General features: G+C 32.9%; 1 non-coding gene across 1 annotated transcript; it reads left to right on the top strand.

Moving 5' to 3' along the window:
• The first annotated feature begins 588 nt into the window (after positions 1-588).
• Positions 589-713, top strand: LOC125610735. Its single transcript, XR_007340735.1, has one exon. It is a non-coding gene; the product is annotated as a small nucleolar RNA SNORA69 (small nucleolar RNA).
• The last annotated feature ends 17642 nt before the right edge of the window (positions 714-18355 follow it).

The raw sequence follows: 18355 nt of genomic DNA, 5'->3' as shown, positions 1-18355 counted from the left end.
AAAAACTATGACCTTTTTCCTGGAGATCTAACAAAATGCCACATGCCTAAGAAAGCCTTGGAAAAGGAGAGGGCCCTATTCAATCACCATGGCTGATCCTGAAGCCCTAAGCAGAGGAAATTAAAGCTAAGGCTGTTTTGCAAGCTTCCTGAAGTCTAAATATGAAGATCCTCTTGACTAAAAGCATAGGACAAACAGGTGAGGAATTTAGAAAAATCTTCTGACCAATCTCTCTGCTGATACAGAGGTGACAATGAGGGACTCAGGCTTAAAAATAAACACAAACTTAAAAAAAAAAATGCTAGCAAATAATTCAATGCACACATAGTATGGGAATAAAGAATCTAGAAAATTAGCCCAGGAAAGCTGCTGAACAAATCATTAGAAACAAGACAAACAAGATCAATGCCTAATTTAAAAAGAAGAAAACAAAGACAGATTTTCAATAAGATGACATTGTTATCAGATATGCTACAATATAGTACCTACAATGTTCAGTTTTTAAAAACAAATTATAAGAAGTGTAAAGACATAGTAAAATATTCTAAAAACACAGAGGGGTGAAAAGCAGCTAATAGAAAAGATCCCAAAGCAGATTGCTATTATGGTATTCCTTTTCTTGGAAATATTTCAACTATCCTACTAAAACAGGCATGCTGATCAGTTTTTATTTTGCCTTTAGGAGGTTAAAATCATGACAGATTGACAAAATAACAGATTTGAGATCACAGATGAATTAAAATGTGTAATTTGAAACTAAGTCAATAGAAATTATCAAGTTTAAGAAGCAGAACAAAATATGAGCAGAGTCCCAGAGAATTGTGGCTTCATATCAAGTGCACCTGTATACACACAGAATGTCAGAGAAAAGGATGGGGAAATAACTGAAACATAATCATCAAAACTCTTCCAAATTAGATGAACAATATCAATCTTCATATTCAAGAAGCCCCGCAAAATTATTTAAGTCGGAGAAAAGAACTTACATTTAAGTTTTTTTGGAACGATTAAAAACTGAATTTCCATCAAAAACCATGGAGACTAGAAGATGATGGGATAACACAGTTGAAGTTTTAGAATACTGTAAACTGAGAATTCTATATCCAGCTAAACTCGCCTTCAATGATTAAGGAAAAAAAAAACTGAAAGAAATCCTTGTTTGCAGACCTGCTTTGCAGGAAAGGTAAAAGGTAGTTTTTCAGGCTGAAATAAATAACAAACAAATAAGAAAAAAACTGCATAATAACTCAAATTCATAACAAGAAATAAATCACATCCATGGGCAAAAAACCCCAAAAACCCCAAATACATAAAATGGAACTGTTCTGTTTGGGGAGCCCTAACACGTTTTTACATGAGAAAGAGGGATCTCATGTCAGAATTTAAAATTATTGCAATTTTAAAAATACAGAAATTATACCATTAAAGTAATAACATAGGCAAATATCAAAGTCAGTATAATACATTTTTATTTGTATTTTTTAATTATCCTATTTGAAAAAAACAACAGCAAAAACAATAAGTATGAAACTGTACTGAAAGGATTATAATGTAAAGAACATATAGTTTGTACATAAGTAGTATAAAACAAAGGAAAACAGATATAGGGCAACACGATTTTGTGTACTACCTAACTTTGGTGTTAGACTATTTTAGATTTTCTGAAATTACAATGCTTTTTCTTAAGAAACACTAAGAAAATAGTAAAAATGTGAATGAATTTTTCATGGGCCCAAAGCCCATGAAGTAACTAAAATGATATATAGAAAAACATCTATTTAACATGAAAGAAAGTGGTACTAGAGGAAAAAAAAGATAAAAAGCATAATAAATATGGAAAACAGAAAAATAGATCTAAACTCCACCATGTCCAATCAAAAAGAATACATTTAAAAAATTATAATTACACTTTATGATGGCTACAAGACATTCTTGTTATTCAAATAAGAAAGGGTTAAAAGTAAAATGGGGAAGAAAGTACATCACACAATTACTAAACTATAGAGCTATAGTGTCTATACTAACATCAGTCAAAATAGATGTAAATAAAAAATGTTACTATTGACGAGGTCCATAATTCTGAAATGATAAATGGATCAATATATTTGGAAGATAGAACAATTGTAAATTATTCATCAAAGTCCCAAAACTCTGTCAGCAAAACCTGATAGAACTGATGGAAAGAGAGACAATTGGATAAAACTATCTGGAGGCCTCAATACTCATTTTCAATAGTAGATGGAATAAGTACGCAGAAGATCAACACAGAAATAGAAGACTTTAACGAATATGGTGGGTCATTCTCCAGAAGATAAAAGACTCTCACACACCCATATTTGTTTCTGATGAGGAGACTGCAAATAGCTGTGTGCAAAAAGTGAGCATAAAAAAAAAAAAAAAAAAAAAAAAAAAAAAAAACTTTTCTGGATGTATGTTTTCTTTCTTTCATTTTCTTCTTTGTTTATTCTACTTTTTTTTTGTTATTTTCAATTATTTCGTGTGACTTTGCTATGAATGTAGGAAATTGAAAACTGCATTATTTATTTCAAGTCTCCTCTTTTTCTTTTTTTCCTCTGACGGTATTAACCATAAAGAAATAGCTCATTTTTTTATAGTTAAATTTATCAACATTTTCATTTAAGGGGTCTGGCTTAAATTTGTCTATCTAGCCATTTCTCCCAGGTTCACAGGTAATTAACTGCCTATTTGATATCTACAATTGGATATGACACAGATTCTTCTAGTGTGTCATCTCATATCACATCAGCCTTACCTTGGTAAATTGTCTACTTTCATGCTGTTTAACAAGTGAGTTTGATCTTAGCCCAGCCAATGGCTGAGGCACAAATTGTACAAGGGTTTGACTAGAGAGTGGTCTCCCACCCCACAGAGTCCCTTCTTTCACTGAACATAAACTAAACTGACATGGTCTTGATGTCAATAAATGCAAACTTTGGATGTGTAGAGTAATATTGCCCTTGAGGTCAATCTGTGATAAGACACATGGAATTGGTGGATAAATGCTTTTCCCTTCTTCCTTCTCATCTGTGATGCTTTATTCTACAAGACCTCTTGGGAGTGCTTGATCCAAGAGCTGGCCAGCTCAGTGATGCACCAGACACCACTTCTTGCTCCTTTTTTACTTTATTCCTCTTTCTTTCACATTTCTTTCTCAATGAAGGCATTCCCTAGCATCACATTCACACATATTTTGTTTCGGACTCTGACTTAGGGAGTTTTTTTACTAGATATTTACTGAGATAAATATCTAATAAAATCTCATTAACATACAAAAAACTATTAATTCCCCCAAAGCTAATTTTTCCAGTACCTTTCCCTTGTTACTAAAAATCAATTTTATTTTTCAAGGGCCCAAAGTCCATGATTTTGAAGTAATCCTTACCTTTTCTCTTCAATTCATACTCTACTTAATGCATTAGCAAGTTCTGTGTACCTTTGAAATACATTTTGAAAAAAAAAAATCTCTGTCAATACCACAGTTTTCCACATTCAAACCACCATCAAGACTCATTGAGATTTTTTTTTTTCAGTATCCTTCTGTTTGATCTACTTGTTTCTATTATTAGTAACCACATTCTAATTTTCCGGCAACAGAAGAAAGATCCTTTTAAAAGACAGGTTATAATATGTCACTACTCTTTATACAACCCTTCAAAGACTTCACACTTGCTCATAGTGAAGCAAAGATCTTACAATATCTTACAGCAAGGACCTACTTATTGTAAACCTTCTTATTTCTCTAACCTCTTTTCCCTGCTACATACCCTGTCTTCACTTCCAGTTACAGACATCATTAAAGACATGTCAAACATGCTCTTCTTCTTTTTTAAAAAAATATTTTTAGTTGTTGATGGACCTTCAAAAGACATCTATTTTAAAAGACATCTATCTTACTTATTTGTATGTGGTGCTGAGAATTGAACCCAGTGTGTCACACTTGCTAGGCAAGCGTGCTACCACTGAGCCACAACCCCAGCCCCCATGCTCTTCTTTTATAGCTCTTTCATCTACTATTTCATTAAATAGATGATGCACTATTTTTTTTGCATAGTGCTTGACACAGAGTAAAACACAATTATAGCATTATGTGATAGCATTTTTAAAATAGAAAACATATTATTGCTCATATCTCAGACTTAGCATCTCAGTATAATGAATACACGTTTTCCTTTGGATTTTATGTAAGGATAATATTAGAGACCACCATGTTACAGTGGTCAATTACCTGGAAAACATTAGAAAAATTCTGATAATTATTTAAATGTTTAAAGTAATAGTTGCACTAGTAGTCATTTTTTTTTGACTTTTAAAAAAGATTGTCATCATGTGTTTGGATCAAAGAGTGTGTCCTAGTTATATATTTTTGGATATGTTACTATACTCTTCCTTTCTCCCCTTTCATTCTTTCCATTATCTAACTGTTATATGCATGCTTTGTCCCTTCTGTTTCTTTCTTTCCTCTAGCATTTATTCTATTGATTCTTTTAAAAGCCTCTATCACCATTCTTTTTCAGTGCTACTTTTCTCTTTCTAAGGCTTTCTTCCATTTCCTATTTTCTTCTGAGAATACAATCTTGGGGGTTTCTCAGTGTTTGATGTCAGGGTTTGGAGTTGCCTGTTGCCATGGGGACTATTATAGCTACTTGCCCACAGGAGGGAGCCCTCTACCTTTTAAAAGGTAGGCTGGTGGCATCGACCTTGTTCTGGAAGAGGACAGTGGAGAAGGAACCAATTAGCAATAGAGAGGTGGAGATGATTCAATTTCTCACATTTGTGCAACTATGGCATTTGGCAAACCATCTAGACTTGAAGAACACAGTAAAATAAGTTACTTATGTGACACAAAAAGAAACACATCTAGAAATTCATTGGGCTAATAGTTCTTCTCATTTTCTTTTACCAGCCCTGTTGCTTTGCTTTGATGGTTCTACACAAATAGGACCAGACCTTGACTAGGATAGGGGTAGTTACCATAGGACAGGAAAAAAGTCACAATGAGTGGTCCTAGAAAGGACAAGGAATAAAAGAAGCAAGGCGATGGAATTCCTAGATAATTGTGACAATTTTAAAATATTTTGTCTCCTTAGAAGAGTAGAGTTCTTGAAATGAAACCTCAAAGCAATCCACATTCATAATTTTCTTGGGGGCAGTAAACAATTTCAAACAGGTTCAAAGAGTGACTTCTAAATCAGGAGACTAGGAAAGATTATTTTTAGGTGTCTGGCACTGCAGGTCCCACAGATAATATACTTAATCTGGGTTCTTGAAGTTCCTGAAGACAGACTAGATATGATTGCCTTTTCAGGAAGTAGTTTCTGCTCACTCACGCATCCCTGCTGAGTATAACTAATTTTGTGTTTAAGGTCTAGAATTATTTCCTTGGCATGCACCTTTAATTGCTGGTTAGAGGTAATTTATACTAATAGGTTATACTAGTAGGCAAAAATAAAGGAAAGGTACTAAAATATATATTTAAAATATTTAACTCCAATAAGAGGACATTGTTTGGCAAAGTTGGAAGTTGGTTTGGGCAAGAAGCACAATTTTCTTAAAAAAAAAAAAACTAAGTGTGATAGTGTACATCTGTAATTCCAGATACTCTGAGGATGAGGCAGGAGGGGAGAATTCTAGGCCTAACTGAGCAACTTAGTGAGAACGTCTCAAAGGAAAACTAAAAGTATTAGCAATGTCCTCAGTGGTAAAGCACCTTGACTTCCATCCCCAGTAACACCAAAAGAATAAAGAAAGAAAAATTAAGGGGTGAAACACTGGAAAGTGATTTTGGCCACATTGCATCATGTAAATGTATGACTAGGTAACAACAAATCCTAGCAGTCTGTAAAACTATGATGAACCAATCAAAAAATGTGGAAAGAAAGAAAAAGGAAGAAAAATTAAACTCAATGTTCAGTATTTGTTAAAGAACAAAATAGATCTGTCTTGTCCAAATTAATTTTGGGGATAAAGTTGACATCAAATAAAAAGACAGAAATTAAAATTACATCTCATGTTATGTTTTCATATCTCCAATCATAGATATGGATTTATCGTAAAGAGCATTAATGAAAGGCAAATTATTACTCATATAAGTAAAATCAAAGATTTATGATTGTAAAAAATATCCTAACTATAGATATTTATGTGAACAGATCCTTTTCATCAATTTTAAGTTGAGTACCACATTTAATTATAAGATATATACTAATGGCAAGGAAATACTTTCAAATGCAAATGAAGCACAACAAAGTAAATCTGATGGACTGTCTTTTTTGTTCATTCTTATTTTTGCTCATTTTCCCTTTAGTAGGATCCTCAACTCTCACATTGTATGTCTAGGAACATCTGTTTTAAAATGCTTCAATTTTGTTTATGTTCAGGCTGGAAATTTATTTTAGTCAAATGTCTGAAAGTAATTTAAGATCCAGAAATTAACAATGGAGGCAAAATTCCTCAAAGATTGTTATAAATAGAAGAGATTCCTATGAACAAACAAGTAAATAACAGCCACTTATTTTCTATTACAACAGGACTAAGGGAAGAATCTCTCATAAAATGATTTGAAACTCCTGTATAAGTTAATGAAGGATTCACAGATTGATTTTTTAAATTTTTATTTGGCACTGGCAGTCAAGGAAAAATAGATGTTTTAAAATATTACAATAATAATGAGAGCATAAATTTACATAACAGAATCTTTATTAATCCAATAAGATCACCATGCAGCTAACATCTGCATATGGTTGTTAAATGAACCTGCATATGCACTATTTGTGGGTGAATTTCTTTAGGAGGGGAGTAGAGGAGGTATTGGAGGCTCATTGCAACTTCCTAATAATTTACCCACACATGCTAACCACAGACAGTGAATGGAGCCTAAAACATTGCATTTGAATGCTATATGTGTATGAATTATGGCAGAATTAAAACCAAAGGAAACAAACAAGAGGGGAAAAGTAGCTGAAGGGTGACAGTCACCAGACAACTTTCCCATGTCCCTGTAAAGGAGCAAGAATGCCACTAGTAGCATTATTAATACAACTAATAATATTTGGAGAATTATTGAGGGAAAAAGACAGTTTAAATATTCTCACTAAGATGTTATAGCTTCTCCTGAGCAAACCATCAATCCATTGCTCAGAGATGATTGAGATGATTGCACCACAATGCTTAAATCCTGTGGACACAGTGTTGTTTAGGAAAAAAACATATATGTACATAATCTATATGTATATTCTTTGTTTAATCTGTGGCTGTTTAATATTATTTTTATTCAAACCTATTTAAATAATTTAGGATGCTAGACAACATTTTGCTTCTAACTTTGAACTACTTAAAACTAATTTTAAATTATTATTAGTAGTAGTAGTAACTATAGTATCAGTAGTAGTAGTAGTAGTAGAAGTAGTAGTAATAGGAATAGTAATGGGCACTGGACTTGGGCACTCAACCACTGAGTTACATTCCCAGCCCCACTTATTAAAAATTATTCTTCTTATTTTAAAAGGTCTCACTAAGTGGCAGAGACTGTCCTGAAACTTGTGATCCTCCTGCCCCAGCTTCCCAAGAGGCTAGGATTAAAGATGTATACCACTACACCTTTGATTTACCTATTTAACATGAGAGTTAAAATCCAGTCTTAAGAACTTTTTGCATGATATTGAATTCCAAGCTGCACAACATAATTTTCTTTAAAGCATGAAAAAAAAAAAAGTTAAGTGGTCGTTTAGAAAGTCTTGGCTTTGGACCAGTGAGTAATTGGCTTGATCTTTTTGTCCTTTCTTATACAAATCATCAATTACATATTTGGCTTTTGAAAACTAAGGTGGGTCTCTAAATTACAGCAGGTTTCTCACTTGACCTCTTACTTTGCTTTTAGGCTTTAGAAAGATAATTACTCATTTTACATCAAAATGCTTTTGCTAGGTTATTTTTAAAACAAGTCTGTTTACTTCTCTTTACAAAGAGAAATGATCCAGATTTGTTGGCCTGAAACATAAAATTGCTAAATCAATAAGGTCCCTGCAAACTCTAGGGACTCTTAGCAAAGCGTCTCCCATGATCCAAAAGACAGGCCTAAATGAAAGAACTTTATATTACAAATTATTGACACTTCATGGTAAGGCAATTTATAGTTTTTGTTTTTCAAAAATGTATCTCAAAATCTCTTCCTCAGAGGCCTCACTGTTGCACATCTGTGTGGTGTGTGTGTGTGTGTGCATGTGTGCACGTGTGTGTGTGTGTGTGTGTATCTAGGAGTGAGGTGATCTTTACTCTGAATCTTGTTACTTGCTCTCAGTTGCCAGCCCTTCACTTTGGTCCTTCTTTCCTATTATCTTTGAATTGGAACTTGGGCCACCTTCTACAGACCTCTTTCTTCTGGCCAGTCTTTACATAAATATTGGCATCAAGTCCTCTTTGTTCCATGTTCCACTGAATGAATGCCATGACTGGATTACCATTGTTAGAAGATCTATCTTCATCCCTTTGCCAAACTGTGGAGCAAACTTTAGCCATAATAACACTGACTACCATTTGCATACACAGCGATGATTCAGCAGATTCTGAAGTTTAGGCCTTTATTCTTTTTTTTTGTTTAATTTTTATTGTTGGTTGTTCAAAACATTACATAGTTCTTGATATATCATATTTCACACTTTGATTCAAGTGGGTTATGAACTCCCATTTTTACCCCATATATAGTTTGCAGAATCACATCAGTTACACATCCATTGATTTACATATTGCCATACTAGTGTCTGTTGTGTTCTGCTGCCTTTTCTATCCTCTACTATCCCCCCTCCCCTCCCCTCCCCTCCCCTCTCCTCTCTCTACCCCCTCTACTGTCATTCATTCTTCCCCTTGCCTATTATTTTCCTTTTCCCCTTCCCACTTCCTCTTGTATGTAATTTTGTATAACCCTGAGGGTCTCCTTCCATTTCCATGCAATNATGCTGTTTTTGTTACTATTGCTCTGTAGTACAGTTTGAAGTCTGGTATTGCTATACTGCCTGATTCACACTTCCTGCTGAGTAATTTGTCTGCGAGACGCAGGCGAATGGCAGCCTGAAATTACCTGTTCTATGGCTGAATCTAGGCCTTTATTCTTTGGTGGAAGGTAGGTCATTTGTGCAAAGCCAGTTTGGAGATACTTTGTGTATCTACTGAATCCTGTGTGTGTTATCTTTCACTGTGGTTAATACATTAGTCTGTGGTTTTGCTCACATTTGTCTTTCCTGCTGTGCTAGACTGTAAACTCTTTGAAGGTCACATTCATTTGTATTTTACACATCCATTAGCTAAAACTCAAATAGGCATGTAATCGAGTCTTAATAAATAGGTATAGAATGAATAAATCCTCACAACCCAGCAATGTAGGTATTATTGGCACATTTTAAATTGAGCAACACCTGACTGGGAGCTGTTAAGTAGAAGTTCCAAGCTTTTGCAGTAGATAAACAATAAAATAGAAATTCAAACCTCAGGTACATCTGAACTTCAGCTTGTACTTTTTTATATTTTGTTAAACCCTGTATGACCTCAGATTCTGTTTTCATGGAATTGTGTTTATATTGGTGGTGTTTTAGTTGTTTCTATTGTTTTCATTTTTACCCCACATGTAAACTCAAATTAGAAAATAGTTATTTTTTTTTAAAGTTAAATAGCAGAATTTTAATGGAATAAGAATGATTTTCTTTAGATTACCTGAATGTGGAATATTATTATTGGGATGAGATCAAATTTGACAAATGATAGTAAATATTGAGATTAAATTAGGAATGAAATAGAAAATACAGTATTTAAAGTCAGATTCTAATCACACTATTATGGAGAAGAGGAGAGAAGAGATGTTGAAATTAGCCTGGTAGCCAACATTATTTTTCCTAAGGGAAATACTCCTAAGGCATTTACTGTGACTCTGAATCTGTGGTTTCGCTTTGTTTTTATTGTTGCTCCTTTCCCCAACCCTTCAAAATGTGACTATTGGGAAATGATATTACAACTTATTCAGCTTTAGCTGGCCTTCATTAAAGTCTAATCGGCTCATGTAATCTATTTTATATGTTTTGGTACCACTTACTGAATAACATCTCAAAATAACATTTTAATATCTTTATCAATAATAACCACAAGTAAACTTGTGAACTTAATAAAAAAAATTCCATGTCCATGTCCCCAAGTATTCATGAAAATAAGGGAAATTAAACTCCAAGGGAATACTGAATTGAGAGGGATTTTGTCTATGTTTTATGGGGCAGCAAGGTAGCCTGAAACAAACTGAAATAAGATGTCCACGCAAGGCACTGCATTCTGTGAAATGTTTTCCAGTTTCAGCCTTCTTTTTTATAGCAAATAAAGCTTCTTTCTTTCACAGAATATTTGCTATCATAACTCTTCCTTATGTGTACCCAATGTTTAGAAATATTGTTATTGTGCAAACAATGCCCCAAAGTGCTTAGTGGTAGAGATCTTGGAAGCAAAATGAATTTTTTTCAATCATAGAAAGTTGCAGAGAAATAAAGATGTTTGCATCATAGTATAATCATGAAGTTCTAACACAATGAACCCCTCTCTTACCCTTCCTAATGTCTCCATAAATAACAGTAAGTACATACAACACTCATTAAGTACATTAGATAGTTTTATACACATTTTTAGTACAATTGAGGCAAGAAGAAAAAGGGGGTAGCACTGAATGTGTATGTGGAAAGTAAATGGATGAAGGATGAAAGTGAAGAAAAGGTTAAAGAAATGAGAGGTACCATTTCATCAAAAAGAAAATAAAATAAATAGTGGACATGAATATAATATTCTAGTTTTCTTAAATCCTAGTTTTATCAAAAGCCACTTAGTTATAAATATTGCATTCATAATATATAGCAAATTTTTGATGCTGTATAATTTTCTTGGAATTTCTTTTAATGTACTAAAAGAGTTTTCTCTACTTTCTAATATTAATATGGGTTTTCAATCTAAAATGTTAAGTATGAAAATGCTGAAGTGCTTACCTTCTAATTTTCAACTGTTGAGGAACAAATACTGCTATTTTCTTGTGAAAAAAATAATACCTATGGGCTCAAAAAAGAGTATTTTGAAGTTCCTTTCAGTTTGTCTGTTAGTGGTATTTCCTTCTATGAAATATTTACAGCATCTTTCAATAGGTTATGTATTATTTTCTTGCTTTGTACACAGTTCAGTGGTCAGGATGTAATAATCACCAATCTCTACTTCCAAAGAAAAACTTACTAGAAATGTATGACCTATTTGTGCTTACTTTTCAGTATTTTCAACTTTATAAGAAAAACATTTGAGTCTATATTTGAATTTAATAATGATTCAAATCTATATTATCATAGATTAGGTTTTATTATGTATGTTAATCTATTGTAGCAGAAACCAGCCACATCTGTTTTGTGTTATGATACTGAAAATGCTGCTGTCCATTTTAACATGAACACAGAAAGTCTGTCTGCACATCAAACTTGACTCTAGATAGAGCTGAAAACCAAACTAAAAAGTAAAATTAAATTAATAATTCCTATTATGTCTGACTTAGAAACTATGCTAATGATTTTAAAATTATTTACATTCATTTGCTTTAGAAAGTAATACCATTTTAAGAAACTTGCCTTTTTCCTCTTAAGTTTAGGAAGTCTGTGTGCTTGAATTGACTGTCAATCAAATTTTCATCAGAGTTGCAAATAAGTTCCACATTCCAATCTGAAGGTATTTTAGTTCATTTTAATAATAAAAATTTTCAAAATTATAAATACTATTTATTAAGCAGTTTTCTTTTTTTATTGGTTGTTCAAATCATTACAAAGCTCTTGACATATCATATTTCATACATTAAATTCAAGTGGGTTATGAACTCCCATTTTTACCCCAATTACAGATTGCAGAATCACAACGGTTACACATCCACATTTTTACATGATGCCAATTCTTAGAAAAATTAAGAGAAAATACAGTATTCTCTCACTCTTCTCCACAATTCCCCTTATTATTAACATCTGACATTAGTATGGTGTATTTGTTATAATATAATCCAAAATATTGCACCACTATTTATGCATTATTATTAACTAATGAAGCATCCGTTTGTGCACTTATGGTGTCCCACTTTTCTTTCAGTCACTGTTCATTTTTTTCTGTATTTTCCCCTCTGCTCTTCAGATTGCATAATAGGGATTTTACAGCCTGAATTAATAGGGATTCCTATTATCCAATCTTTATCTTATTCTTTGTTAGTTTCTAAGTCTTTCTTCAGCTCATCTCAAGAATTTTGCATTTTAGTACTTGCTCTTTTCAACTCCAGAGCTTCCATTTGGTTCTTTTTATCAGGTCTGCATCTTGATTGATATCTTCTCTTTAACTAAGTGATAACCTCATAACTTCCTTACTTCTTTCAGCAGGGCTGCCTTTGGTACTTTGGTGTATTTGTAATGGCTCTTTTGAGGTCTGTTAACTCTGACATATGCACCCTCAGGGAGGCCACTTTTGTTGCCTCCTATTTTGGTTTTCTGTGTCACACATCTCTTTCTCACAACATATCTCATAATTTTTTGTTGAAAGAATAAATTATAAAAAACACAGAAACTCTGAGTCCTGACCCCTCTCCTTAGAGATTAATATATTGTTACACTTTTTTTGTTTAAATTAGTTACAGATGACAGTACAATGATCCTGACATATCTTACATTTGAATCAGATGGGGTATAATTTCTCATTTTTCTGAGTGTACAGGTTGCAGAATCACATTGGTCATACAGTCACGTGTGACAGCAATAATAATGTCTACTTTATCCTGCTGTCCTTCCTATCCCCCACTTTTTCATTTTTAAGGGACTGGTTGAACACTTTCAGTGAGGTCTGTCTACCACAGTCCACTGCCACAGGGGTCAGAAGTCTCTGAAGTGGCTCCTCAGTAGGCACATCCTTTGGCATGCACACAATGTGCCTGATGGCAGTGGCCCCAGCAGGAGTCAGGCTCTATGAATTGCCAGGTGACTGCTCTGTATATTCTGAGCTATATCATGAATACAGTATTATTTACTACACCACTCTATAAACAAATTTGGTCTCTTTACAAAGGCATTTTTTCTATCTTTAATGGATGAAAATATTAAAAAGATGTATATATATATGGTGTATGACATGAAGTTTCGATATACATTCTGAAATATTACCATCATGCTAATTAGCATAGCCATCTTAGCTACTTTTATATATGTGTATATGTTGAGAACACTCAAGAACGCTCTTAGCGAATTTCAAGTGGACACTATTATTAGCTGTAGTCCTCATGCTGTACATGAGGTCTCCACAACTAAATCATCTTATCACTTTGAATTATTATATTTTTGCTAAGAATGTTTGTTTCACTGAAGTGGCATACATAGAGCACCTCATATTTCCATCCAGAAGTAAACACCAGCTCATACAAATTAATTGTTCAAAGAGAATTGTACCCCATAAATTACCTAATCAATATGTGTTATTTCTTAGGTTAAGGCCTATTAAATTGTTTAAATTTAAAACTACTGAAATAACAAGAATTATACTTCAATCAATTAATCCTCCAATTTCCCCCTTCTTCCCTATATATTTTTCTTAATTTAAAATCATTTAAAACAGATAATCTAATTAAATTATATATATATGTGCTTTTAGCAAATGCATATAAATGTATATATATATATATATATATATATATACACACACACACACATATGTATACATATATATATATATATATATATATATATAAATATGTGTGTGTGTGTGTGTTTAAGGGAAGGTTTTATGTTTATTGAAATCAAGATTCCTCATTTGAGTGCTGACAGAAGCATATTCTTAATATAGACTAAATATAGACATATTCTTAATATAGACTAAATATTTTAAGGTTTAATAGGGATATGTTTTGGTTTGGATGTGAAGTGTCCCCTAAAAGCTCACGAATGAAACAATGCAGGTAGGTTTGAACCAGAAATGATTGGGTATAGCCTTAGTTGGTGAATTAATCCCTGATGGGATTAACTGAGTGGTAACTGGAGGAAGGTGGGGTATGGCTGGAGGAAGTGGTTCATCAGGGAGTGTGGCTATGGGGTATATATTTTGTATTCGGAGAGTCGAATTTTTCAGTCTCTTTGCTTCTGTTCGTCATGTGAGCTGTTTCCCTTGTCCACACTCTTCCACCATGATGTTCTACCTCACTTGGAGCCCTGAAGAATGGAGCTGGCTGTTCATGGACTGAGACCTCTGAAATTGTGAACCCTCAAATAAACATTTCCTTCTCTGAAATTGTTCTGGTCAGATCTTTTAGTCACAGGCATGAAATATCTGACTAAAACAGGAAATAATCTGATCATGAATACACTGATTCCTCCACACAATATTCTTTCCTAGTTCCATTATTATTTCATAATTGCTGTTTTTTTTTGTTTTATAAGGAGGAAGTAATTTTTCATTATTTTAATTAATAAATAACAATTGTACCTATCATATATTTATTGAATCATATGGTATTTCAACATATATCTACATTGTGAAATGATTAAATTAAGCTGATTAAAAAATTAATTGCACATTATCACATTTTTAAAATATTTGTGTATTTGTGTTGTAAGACATTTAAATCTATTAGCAATTTTGAAATATACTATGCATCATTATTTATTGTAGTTATTATAGTCACCATTCTGTGCAAAAGGGTATTAGAGCTTATTTTGTCTAAATGTAGTTTAGTACACTTGGATCAACACTGTCCCTTTTCCCAGTGCCCCGGTGTCTCCTCCAGCTCTGGTACCACCATTCCATAATTCTACTCTCTATTTTTTTTAGTTCAACCATTTCAGATTTCACATATCGGTGAAATCATATGATATTTGTCTTTCTACTTCTGGTTTTACACATAGTTTAATGTCCTTCAGCTCACTTATTTTGTTGAAAATGACAGTTTCATTTTTGTTTTTAAAGGTTGAATGTTTTTTCATTGTGTTTGCATATATACAAACATTTATTCATTCTTCTGATGGTGTCCACACCTATGTTGCTTCCATACTCGAGCTGTTGTGAATAATGTTGTGATGAACATGCAAGTGCAGATGTCTCACTTAATATCACCTCTGGAGATATTTATACTATTTATAATATACTATATATAATATATAATATAATATATAATATTATATATATATATTATATATTATATATAATTATATATATTATATATTATATATTATATATAATAATATATAATATAATATATAATATACTATTTATAATATATACTATTTATAATATCTGGAGATATTTATAATATCTCCAGAGGTGGGATTGCTGGATTACATGGTAGCTTTTTTTTAAAAAAAAAAAAAAAGAGGAAACACCATATTGTTTTCTGCAATGGCTGTATTCACTTTAATTCCACGGATAGAATATAAGTGTTTAAGAATTGAATAATTTAATTCTCTTGTTCCACAGAAAAGTATCATAAATTCTTCCTCAAATACACAAGTTTATGCATGGCCATGTTAAACAAAAAGGCTGTTCCATGTGCATTTAGCAAAAAATATCCAAAAAATTCTCTAGGTAGTATGTAAAAATATTACTTTTAAAAATAGTGATAATAGGAACTAGAGATAAAACTAGGGATAATAGGAACATATCTCAACATATCTTCATATCTTCTTATGAAGGCTGAAGCATTATCATGACTAGCAAAACACATAGCAGATACGAATTACTGGCTGTGTAAATGGATTCTGTACCAAGAAATAAAGACATTGATGCTGATTTTTGTATGGGTTTGCATTTCTTAATTAATTTTGTCTCCTGGGGGCATTTGGTAATTGAGCAACGAGCTAGAATGCTACTGACTATGCTACAGTGCCCAGGCCATCCTCCTACAATAAAAAAAAAACTAACTCAAAATGTCAATTATGCCAAGGTTGAGAACAATATCACAGGTAATTGTATCAATAGACACCCATTACAAAACTGCTATTGATTTATACAGCTCATATTGCTTTTGCATATAGCCTGTATCAAGCACTGTCCTAGACTTTGGAGAATTAAGTATTGAATAAGATATATAAATTCCCCCTTAGAACTCAGTATTTAAGAAAGAATGTTGCCAGAAATCACCTAATCTAACAAAGACTCTGATACATACATAGATGAATTCTTTCTGCTAGACTTTCTGTTTAATTTTATGATCATCTAGTTTGTGAAGTAAACTTCAATGTAAATTTTTAATGACATAAGAAAAGAAAGGGGTTCATCTCAGGGATGCAAGGTTGGTTCAACATACGGAAATCAATAATTGTAATTCATCACATCAATAGGTTTAAAGATAAGAATCATATGATCATCTCAATAGATGTATAAAAAGCATTTGAAAAAGTACAGCACCCCTTCATGTTCAAAACTAGGGATAATAGGAACATATCTCAACATTGCAAAAGCTATCTATGCTAAGCCCAAGGCCAACATCATTGTAAATGGAGAAAAATTAAAAGCCTTTCCTCTAAAAAGTGGAAAAAGACAGGGATGTCCTCTTTTACACTGCTGTTTAACATAGTCTTTGAAACTCTAGCCAGGGCAATTAGACAGACAAAAGAAATTAAGGAGATACAAATAGGAAGAGAAGAACACAATCACTAATTGCCAACAACATACTTAAAGTATCTGAAAATTTCCACCAGAAAACTTCTAGAACTAACAAATTAATTCAGCAACATAGCAGGATATTAAATCAACACCCATAAATCAAATGCATTTTTGCACATCCGTGATGAATCCTCTGAAAGAGAAATTAGGAAAACTACACCAATTACAATAGCCTTAACATTAAAAAAAAAAAAAAAAAAAAAAAAAAAAAAAACCTTGGGAATTAACAAAAGAGGTGAAAGACCTCTACAATGAAAACTACAGTGTGCTAAAGAAAACAATTAAAGGAGACCTTAGAAGATTAAAAGTTGTCACTTGTTTTTGGACAGGCAGAAATAATGTTGTCAAAATGACCATATTACCAAAAAGCATTATACTGATTTAATGGAATTACAATAAAAATCCCAATGACATTCCTCATAGAAGTAGAAAAAGCAATCATGAAATTCATTTGGAAAAATAACAGACCCAGAATAGTCAAAGCAATACTTAACACGTGGCATCAAATACCAGACCTTACACTATACTACAGAGGAATAGTAACAAAAAGCATGGTATTGACACCAAAATAGACTTGTAGACCAATGATACAGAATAGAGGACACAGAGATAACCTCTCATAAATACACTTACCTCATACTAGACAAAAGTGCCAAAAACATAATGGAGAAAAGATAGTTTCTTCAACAAATGATGCTGGGAAAACTGGAAATTCATAAGCAGCAAAATGAAAGTAAGCCCTTATCTCTTACCATGCACAAAACTTGAAGTGGATCAAGGATCTAGGAATTAGAGCAGAGACCCTGCACAAAATTGAAGAAAAATGATGTCCAAAATCTTCATCATGTTGGATTCCATCCTTACTTCCTTAACCAAACTTCTAAAGCTCAAGAAAAGAAATCAAGAATTAGTAAATGGGATGGATTCAAACTAAAAAGATTCTTCTCAGCAAAAGGCACAATCAATGAGGTAAAGAGAGAGCCTACAAATGGGAGCATATTTTTACCATGCATACATCAGATAAAGCACTAATCTCCAGGAAATTTAAAGAACTCAAAAAACTTAACACCAAAAAAATACATAATCCAATCAATAACTGGGCTAAGGAACTGAACAGAAACTTCTCAAAAGATAATGTACAATCAATCAACAAATATATTAAAAAATGCTCAACCTCACTAGTAATTAGAAAAATGCAAATCAAACCAAGTCTGAGATTTAATTTCAGTGTTGGTGAGGATGTCGGGGAAAAAGGCACATTCATACATTGCTAGTGGGACTGTAAATTGGTGCAACCACTCTGGAAAGTAGTTGGAGATTCCTTAGAAAACTTGGAATGGAACCATCATTTGACCCAGCTATCCCACTCTTTGGTCTACACCCAATGGACTTAAAACCAGCATACTACATACCATATACATGTGTATAGCAGCCCAATTCACAATAGCTAAACTGTGGAACCAACGGAAATGCCCTTCAATAGATGAAGAAACTGCATAAAGAAACTGTGGTACATATACACAATGGATTATTACTCAGCATTAAAAGAGAGTGAAATTATGGCATTTGCAGGTAAATGGGTGGAACTAGAGAATATTATGCTAAGTAAAATAAGCCAATCCCCAAAAACCAAAGGCTGAATGTTTTCTCTCATGAGTAG

The sequence above is a fragment of the Marmota marmota genome, unplaced genomic scaffold (genome assembly GCF_001458135.2).
Source record: "Marmota marmota marmota unplaced genomic scaffold, marMar, whole genome shotgun sequence".
In the NCBI taxonomy this organism is placed as follows: domain Eukaryota; kingdom Metazoa; phylum Chordata; class Mammalia; order Rodentia; family Sciuridae; genus Marmota; species Marmota marmota.
Note: the sequence above shows the minus strand (reverse complement) of the source record. Positions and strands in the feature narration are given on the sequence as shown.